This window comes from Cajanus cajan, chromosome 6, assembly GCF_000230855.2.
Source record: "Cajanus cajan strain Asha chromosome 6, NIPB_CcT2T_4, whole genome shotgun sequence".
NCBI lineage: Eukaryota > Viridiplantae > Streptophyta > Magnoliopsida > Fabales > Fabaceae > Cajanus > Cajanus cajan.
The window spans coordinates 9,265,986-9,274,724 of record NC_138522.1 but is presented as its reverse complement, the minus strand read 5'-3'; the positions used below and the strand labels follow the sequence as shown (position 1 = coordinate 9,274,724).

The 8,739-nt window shown below is 28.6% G+C and overlaps 1 long non-coding RNA gene across 1 annotated transcript; it reads right to left on the bottom strand.

Moving 5' to 3' along the window:
• Nucleotides 1-2,284: 2,284 nt before the first annotated feature.
• On the bottom strand, nt 2,285-6,106 carry LOC145958829 (uncharacterized). Its single transcript, XR_014434385.1, has 2 exons — nt 5,187-6,106; nt 2,285-3,195 (listed from the first exon to the last, which is right to left on the bottom strand). It is a non-coding gene; the product is annotated as an uncharacterized LOC145958829 (long non-coding RNA).
• Between the last annotated feature and the right edge of the window lie 2,633 nt (nt 6,107-8,739).

The window sequence follows — 8,739 nt, the reverse complement described above, 5'->3', positions numbered from 1 at the left end:
ATATGTATATATATATATTTTATTATTTCCTTTAAAGGTTTTTGTTTCTCTCTCTTCCTCTTTATTTTTTTTTCTTATACTTTAATTTTTTTTATATCTTCTCTCTGAAATTCACATTTACCTATAATAAAACACAATCTCATAACTTTTTTCTCTCTACAATAACACATCTAAAATAATTTTGTTATTAATACTTATATAACATTTTTTAATCATGATATTATAAAATATATAGAATTAATTTTTATTTTTTAAAATTTATGATTCTTAATTTTTTTTATTATAATTATATATATATAATTGATTTCTCATATTTTATTAATAACTTTATTTGTTTATAAATTAAAATTAGGAGAATAGTCACTAGTATTATTTTATTAATTTTAATATTATTGTAAAGTATAATGTTATTATTTTTTGTTTTTAATAATTATTTTAAGGTAGACGAATAAAATAATTTTAATAATTTAAACAAATTTTTGTCGTTAACAATTATTAATAACTTTATTTTTTTATAAAATAAAATTAGGTGAATAGTCACTAGTATTATTTTATTAATTTTAATATTATTGTCATGTATAATGTTATTATTTTTTGTCTTTAACAATCATTTTAAGATAGATGAATAACAATTATTTTAATAATTTACACAAATTTTTAGAGATGTCAAACACCGAGATAATATCACTAACAGTCATTTGTAATACCTATAATAGTCACTTAAACTTTTATTAAACAAAAAATGATTAAAAATATTCGCACAAAAAATAGAGAATAAAACAATAGTTTTAACTTTCAGAGGATGAAAAAAAAAGAAAATCTTTTACTAGGACTAAAATCGAAACAAACAAATTTTATAGCATTACTAGAAAAGTGTTATTTTTTTGCGAATTTTTCTGCAAAAAAATATTCGTAGAAATTTTTTGCGAATTTTCCTGCAAAAAAATATCGTAGAAATTTTTTGCGAATTTATTTGTGAAAAATAATTTACAGATATTTCTTACAAATTTTGCTACAATTTTAATAATCATAGATTTTTTTTTCCATGGTAAAAATTTGTAGAAAATATTGTAAGAATTTTATTTTGTTTCTTGCAAATTTTCTTGCAAAAATAAATTCGCAAGTAATGTTTACTAACTGGTAGAAAAACTTTGCAGGAAAATAATACTTCAAGTCCCACATCGATTGAAAATAAAACAATTAAAGAGTATATAAGTTGGGGCAACACTTACCTTATACAAGTTGATTTGTATGGTTGAGTGTTAGGCTTATAATTTACAATCTTAGAATTTAAAAGATTATGTATCACATGTTGGAAGCATGGAAACAAATGTTTCGGATGAATTCAGTGTGAGCATTTGAAAGTTGAAAAATTATTGATAGAATTTATAGTAATTTTTTAATTTTTTTTGTAAAAAATATTTATGCAGAATTTCTTGCGAAAAAATTCGTTCCTGCGAAAATTTTTTTGCAGGAAACTTTCCTGTAAATTTTTTTTTGCAAGAAATTTCGCAGGAAAATTTCCTGCGAATTTTAAAATTCGCAAAAATATATTATCCACGAAGGTGTTACCTACTGATAAAATTTCGTAGAAAATTTTTTAGGAACAACGTTTCTTGCAAATTTTTCATAAAAATTTGCAAGAAAAGTCGTATGTAATAAGAGAAACTCTAGTAGTGTAGAGACTGAAAATATTTTTTGACCTTTTTATTTTATTTTCACTCAAAATTTCATTTGATATTTTTTTAACTTTTAAAATGAAATTACATGCTTAAATAATGATACTTATCCAAATACTTTAAAATTATATAAATATTTATTATCATATATATCTAAATATAACAACTTATTAAATTTTGAACACTTATAACATAATTTCTTACTACATAAGAATTTATTAAATTAGATCTTAAATAAATTATTTGTCTAATCATATCCTGATGACAAATATTCTTATATAAGTATTGAAATGTGATTAGTTAAAGAACACATTTATTTCATTTTTTTTTGTAGTTATTACTTTTAATTACGGTCCTTTTTGGTAGATTCAGTTTTAAAGTGTTTTTAATTAAAAATATGTTTTCTTAAATAATCATTAGGTAAGATTTATTAAAACAAATATAAAGAAAATTTAACAACTGTTTTACTATTTTTTATTCAGAATTTGAAAATGACGGATTAATATTTTATAAAAATGCAAATAAAAATTTATAGAATGAGAAAAGGCTATGCATAAAACAATTTTACATTATTCACCAATTATAAGTCACATGTATTGGTAAGCTTTGTTTTTTTTTTTTTTTTTTTAACTTTTTCGATAACTATCTTTAAGTTATACCATCAATTTTTATTATTATTGATAATTAGTATAAAACTTGTTACACTAATAATGTATGACCATTAGTTCCATATATAATTACTCAAAAACTATAAATAAATGAGAAAAAGTTATAAAATGATTTCTACAGTTAGTTCCATTATGAGTTTATCATTCTATTTTAACATGTACATTGCACAATCTTATTATTTATTATATATAATTAAAATTTATAATAAATTATATATTATAAAACTATATTTTTCATAAATATATATATTTGAGATTATGTATGTTTTAAGTTAGTGAATGATTATATGAATTGTTGTTTTAATGCTTTAAAACTCTAAAATTTAAGGAATTCTTATGAGGTTAGTTGTTTAGGAGTTATTAAGTTGAAATCAAGGTTAACCAAGTTTAGGAGAAGGTATATATATAATGTTTTCTTTAGACTTGAACTTTATAAGTTCATTTTCTTAAGAAACTTAGAAAAAAAGCTAGAGTGATAAGCTCTAGAGCCAAAGGGAACCTTTCTCCCTTCTAACTTCACAAGATCGAGGTGACACCTTTCTACCTTGACATACTTAACAAATATAATATACAAAATTTTTAGAAAATAAAATAGTTATAATAATTTATCTCATAAAACTAGTAAAAGGATTCACATCTTTATTTTTCAATTAAAATAAAACATATGAGACATTACTAAAATCAACTTCTCCAATCAAGAAAGTTAAGGCGATGAAAACAAAATTAAATTGAAATTCAACTTAAACAACTACTACTCTTAAACTTAGCTCCGATGTCACACTATCAAAGCAAAATTTCTCTTTAATGTTCTTCTTCCTCAAACCCATCATATTGTACGTGCTCTATTTCTGCAAATGACGTTTAGCCCAAAGAAAAACATACAAATACAAGAAGTGAGAATACATCTTATTAATCACAACATACACAAAGTATAAGGATAGATACACACATCAAACAACAACTACATCTTATACACCTTCATCAATTCCCTTGTACAATATTAATAACAATTTAATATATCACATTCCATTTATCATCATCATTACATCAATCACAAACATAACATATTCATCAATTAAGACTTATGAGATGTATGCTCCTAACTTTACATGCATGTGGTACAAATCTCCTCCTCATCATCTAGTGTACAAAATAGCCTAAGAGTAATGGAATAGGACCACCCAATCGAATAGTATAGAGACGACTCATCAATAGTGATCCTCTTAAACCACTTCTATTAAGGTCCTGTCGAAGTGTTACAGTTAGTCATGGTAACCTCCTATTCCCGATAGAGGTTTCTCCACCATAACACCTTTAGGACACAGGTAGATGACCTATGATATCCCACCTACATATACTCACACTATCCTGTGAAACAAAGCATAAAATGCATGGACTTAAACAAACAATTCAACTACACAAATGCCTCTACAACTCCTTGAATGCTAGTCTACAACACTGAACTTATACAACATTGCTTATCATCAATTTATCATAAATTATCACTACAAAACATTCATCACAGTCATTCAAGAGTATCTTAATCAAGCAACATCACAACAAATCACGTCAATTCACATCAAATTATCGATCATTATTACATCAATTATTTCAATCCATCATTATTACATCATCAAATTAATAGATTTCAATCCAAAAACCCTCAAAATTCATACATATTAATCTAACTTTCAAAATACATAAACTCAACATCAATTTGATCAAACAGTTAATGCATATCTCAGAAACATCATCATATTATTAATTCCTTAAGAATCATCTCAATCAACTCAAGATTCTTAGATCATTCATAAAAACCCTAACTTTAAACCATACAAATTCATCTTTCAATTAGATAGAACATATATCACATTCATGATTAGAGTATCAACAAGGTTATAAAGGCATTCATAAATATACCATAACACAGACATGCAACTTAAGGGGCTTAGGAATCGCCCTTATATCTTTATCCCTTATATATGCATAGGACTTGATAATTTCCCTCCCCCTACTTAGAGTGATGATACTCTTTCCCTTTAATTTTATTAATAAAATAATTTTCTTTTTATCTCTATTTATTTATTTTAAAAAAATAGGATGTTACAATTGCTCTAAGTCTTCCCCAAAGCATAATTGTAGGAGCTAAGTGAAGATTCAAAGCTTGGAGAGATAAGGATTAGGTGTTGGTTGTGTATTGTGGAGAAAACTTGAAGGACCATGATAGTGTTGTTGAGTCTTTATCAAAAGTAAACTAGATTTCCCCTAAAAATTTGCAATATAGGGAATAATCTAGGTCATTCTTTACGAAGACACAATCACATTAAATTCATATTTTATCATATAATTAGGAAGTGGATTTTTAATATTTGAACAGTATTCAATCAACAAATAGAAAATCTTATTAGAAATTCAATTGGAGAAGTATCAATTCAAGGTTTCAATCTATATGGTAAAATTTTCATAATTTAACAATAAATATGAAATCTTAATCAACCTAATTCAACACAAACATAATAAAAAAAATGTAGATCTAAATCTAGATATCTATGAATTCCATAAAAACATGAAATGCAATCACGATTTCACAACTTTAATAAAATTCAAGAATAGTGACTTAAACGATTTAGGTTATTTTAGGTTTAAATTTAAATATAAATTTAGCTTTAAAATTAATCTGCAGTCTTTGTTCTAGATCCAAAACGAAATTCATAATCATGAAAATGAAAGAAAAACCTAGAATAAGGAAGAAGAGAAACAAAGAATTTGTTCCATAAAAAGATCAAGAATTCAAATTTTATCGTAATTCTTGAAACTTATAATTGATTAAAGAACTAACCATGCATCATAATCATTTTGCAACAATCCAATTTGTGTAAGCAAGAGAGAAAATCAAAGAGAGAGAGAGAGAGAGAGATTTTGAGAAACTTTTAGGGGAAGTAACTCTAAAATCTGAAAAATGAGGTATATGATGTAAAATGTACACGTGAAACACTTATTTATAGACTATACTAATGGTCCTAATCAAAGTAATTAAATATCTAACCCACTAAATCAACTAATTACATCACTAAACAAATTCTAACATTACAATCTAAAAAGAAAAAGAAAATACTATGTAAGATTGCAACTTTACAACACAATTTTAGGTCACTTAGCATCCAAACTAGCCTTTGCTCCCGATAGAGAAATTGTGGAACTATCCCTTATCTTTCTAGGAACATTGAGAATGTCCAAATTCGATGTTGAGAGCTCTAGATATGACCTATACAGTTAAGCGTGTTTGACTTTAGGGATGGGTTTCTGGGAAGTTTCTCAAAAAGTGTGGTAGTAAGGACAAAGCACGCTGAAAAGTGAAGTGTCATGGAATGGAACCATCGAGAGATCAAATATGAGGGGTGTTACATTAATAAATTTATTAAAAAAAATGACAAATTTATCCGTCGGAATCACATAAATTTTTTTAAACAATACCGACAGAATATTTGTCAGTAATTTCTAACAGATATATCCATCGATAATTACTGACGAATATTTACCACAAAATCATTCTCGAAAATTTCTAATGGATTAAATTATTTTTGACAATTTTTTTTTTCGACAGATTTGCATCTATCAAAAAGTCTTTTTTTTTCGACAGATATTCCTTTTTATTGACGAATTATGTTCGTCAGAAATTTACATTTTTCTTATAGTGATTATTATTGTGTTGTAAATGTTGATTTTGACTTGAAATCCATCTTTTGTGGTTGTACTCTCGATTTGAGAAGTGAGTATCTTGTTACTAGAGTTTTGGTAGAGCCGTTAAAGTGGGCTGGGACCCGTGGGCCAACCCGGCTCACCTTGAAAACGGGCCGGGCCGGACAAAAAAAAATTGAAGTTTTATAGTAGGTGGGTATATCTCAACCCGGCCCACTTTGACCCGGCCCACCCGGGCTAAACCCGTGGTGGGCCGGGTAGCCCACCAACCCATCATTTTTTTTTTTTGCAATAAAAATTTAAGTATGATTTGTAGGCAATTTTGTATGATGGGATATTGAAAATTTTTATTTTAGACTTTTATCATGATTTGTATTTAATTTTGTATGATGAATTATGACTTATGACTATTAATTATGCTAATTTTATGACTATTATGTTAATTTATAATTAATTTAAAATTTTGAATTTTGTTGATAATTTTTTTTTAATTTTTGGTGGGCTGGTGGGCTGGCCCGTATAACCCACCAACCCGTGGTGGGCCGGGCCGGGCCAAATTTTTTTTGAAAAAATCAAAAGTGAGCCGGGTTGGGTTGGCTCGTTTTTAAAGTGGGTCAAGGTGGGCCGGTCCACATGGGCCGGGTTGGCCCGTTTTGACAGCTCTAAGTTTTGGTGGTCTAGAAGAAGAAAAAGGTTAATTATTGATTTTTTTATTGTTGCATGGTGTGTACTTTGGTGATTTTGAGTTGTTTTACATGTTTATGTGTTGAATTACTTGTTGCATGCTAGATTGGAAGTGATTTTATAGGTGTTTGAAGTCAAATTGCTATTCAATCAAGTGTAGAAATATCATCGCATTAGGTGCAACTTCATGGCGTCGGGTGTGATGAAGGTTAGGGACTATCTACCTCACTAACATTGAGTGTGAGATAGGTAGTGTCAAGTGTGAGTCAAATAGCAGTTCTCTAACTTGGTCAAATTGAATGTGGATTGAGAGGCATCAGGTGTTAAGGGTGATCAACAATTAGGTACGGTCAATTTCAGGCTGATATAGCCTAAACTAATATAACTCATGAGTTGCATTATTTAGATCCGAAACAGACCAAATGACTTATTGGTTTAAGTGGGTCTTGGTTTGAGTAAGTCTCGATTTTATCTAACAGTTTTCCATGGGTCAAGATGTATTGGACTTTGAATCATTTAATTGGCTCAAATAAAGCTTTTATCCAATTTGTTATCTCTTTCTTTTCAATTCTTGTATCCTTTTTAATATATTTAGACATTCAAATATTATTTAGTTTGTTTAGACTCAAAATGAATAAAATTATTCAAGTTTCAAATAATTTAAATATTATAATAATTTTATTTAGCTACATGATACAAAAAAGGAAGTTACAAACTACACCCTCAACTAGAGATTTTTGTGCATCAACAATAAAGATTAAAGATGAGCCAAATAAGCTTAGCTTTTGGGACTAAATGATAATTACTTTGGCCCTTATTTTGTTTGAACTATTGGATTTGGGTACCTATGGATTCAAAAACTCAAACTGAGTCCAATCGAAATTAACCATTTTAAATCACTTTTTTAACTTGAATAAACTGGTAATTCATTTGAACTCACCCATTTACCTTTTTTTTCTTTCGATTTTTATGATTTTGAGTCGATTCTCAGGCTAGTGCTCACCCCTATCAACCGTGATTGCCTTGGGAGTATTTTGACTTGGTGATGCTAAGCAAGTTGAGTGGCACTGAGTGTGAGCAAGTCAACGGCTCTCCACCTTGAAGACGTTGCTAGGCACAAGTTTTGTGGTGTTGAGTATGGGTAACGTAGTGACTCTTTGCCTTGACGACGTCGAGTGTGAGTTATGTGTTGTTAGTCATGAGTAAGGTAGAGGCATTTTTCTTAGATGACATCGAGCATGGGAGGATTTGCTCCAGTTGTGAGTGATCTAGAGGTTTTCTACCTCAATGAAGCTGGACATAGGGGAAGTCATGCTAGGCATGGATGCCAAGCACATGTAGGTCATATCGGGTGTGAATATGTTGAATGTATAAAATTGTATATTGTTATGTGTTTTTTTGTTATTGAATGAGAAATATGTTGAATTGTAGTATAGAGTTGTAATATGTATAAGACATGTTGTAATGTTGAAATATATTGTTAAGATACATTATGTATGGAGCTATGTTGTGTTGTTAACTTATGAATAAAGGAAATGTGTTGTTTTAAAAGTTAAAATATCTCATTGTGTGAATATGTATTGTGGTTTTCTGAGAGCCTAGTTGTTGAAAACCCTCCTTGAGTATTGTTGTCTCTTGGAGTGGAGTGTTGAGTCTCCTTTAGGTCGTTAATTATTATTATTATTTGAGTAAGGTATGAAGTCAAAGGATAAAATCCTTAACTGATTATTGGGAAGTTGTGTGGTATCACGAGGATAGTTAGTGGGATGTACTAACGAGTGACTTGGTTAGTACATGTCAATGTCGTGGCGAAACTATAGCAAATTATATTATTCTTGATGACGGGTGTCGCCACCGGCCCGAAACGGGCTTTCGGCATTCGCGAAGGATGGTTGGACTCGTTTATTTATTTAAAAATGTGGATTGCTAGAATGACTTATTCTCAAACTGAGACCTCGTCAAACGAGCAATTTTATTAAAAGTCTCACTAATCCATATTAATCCCAAGC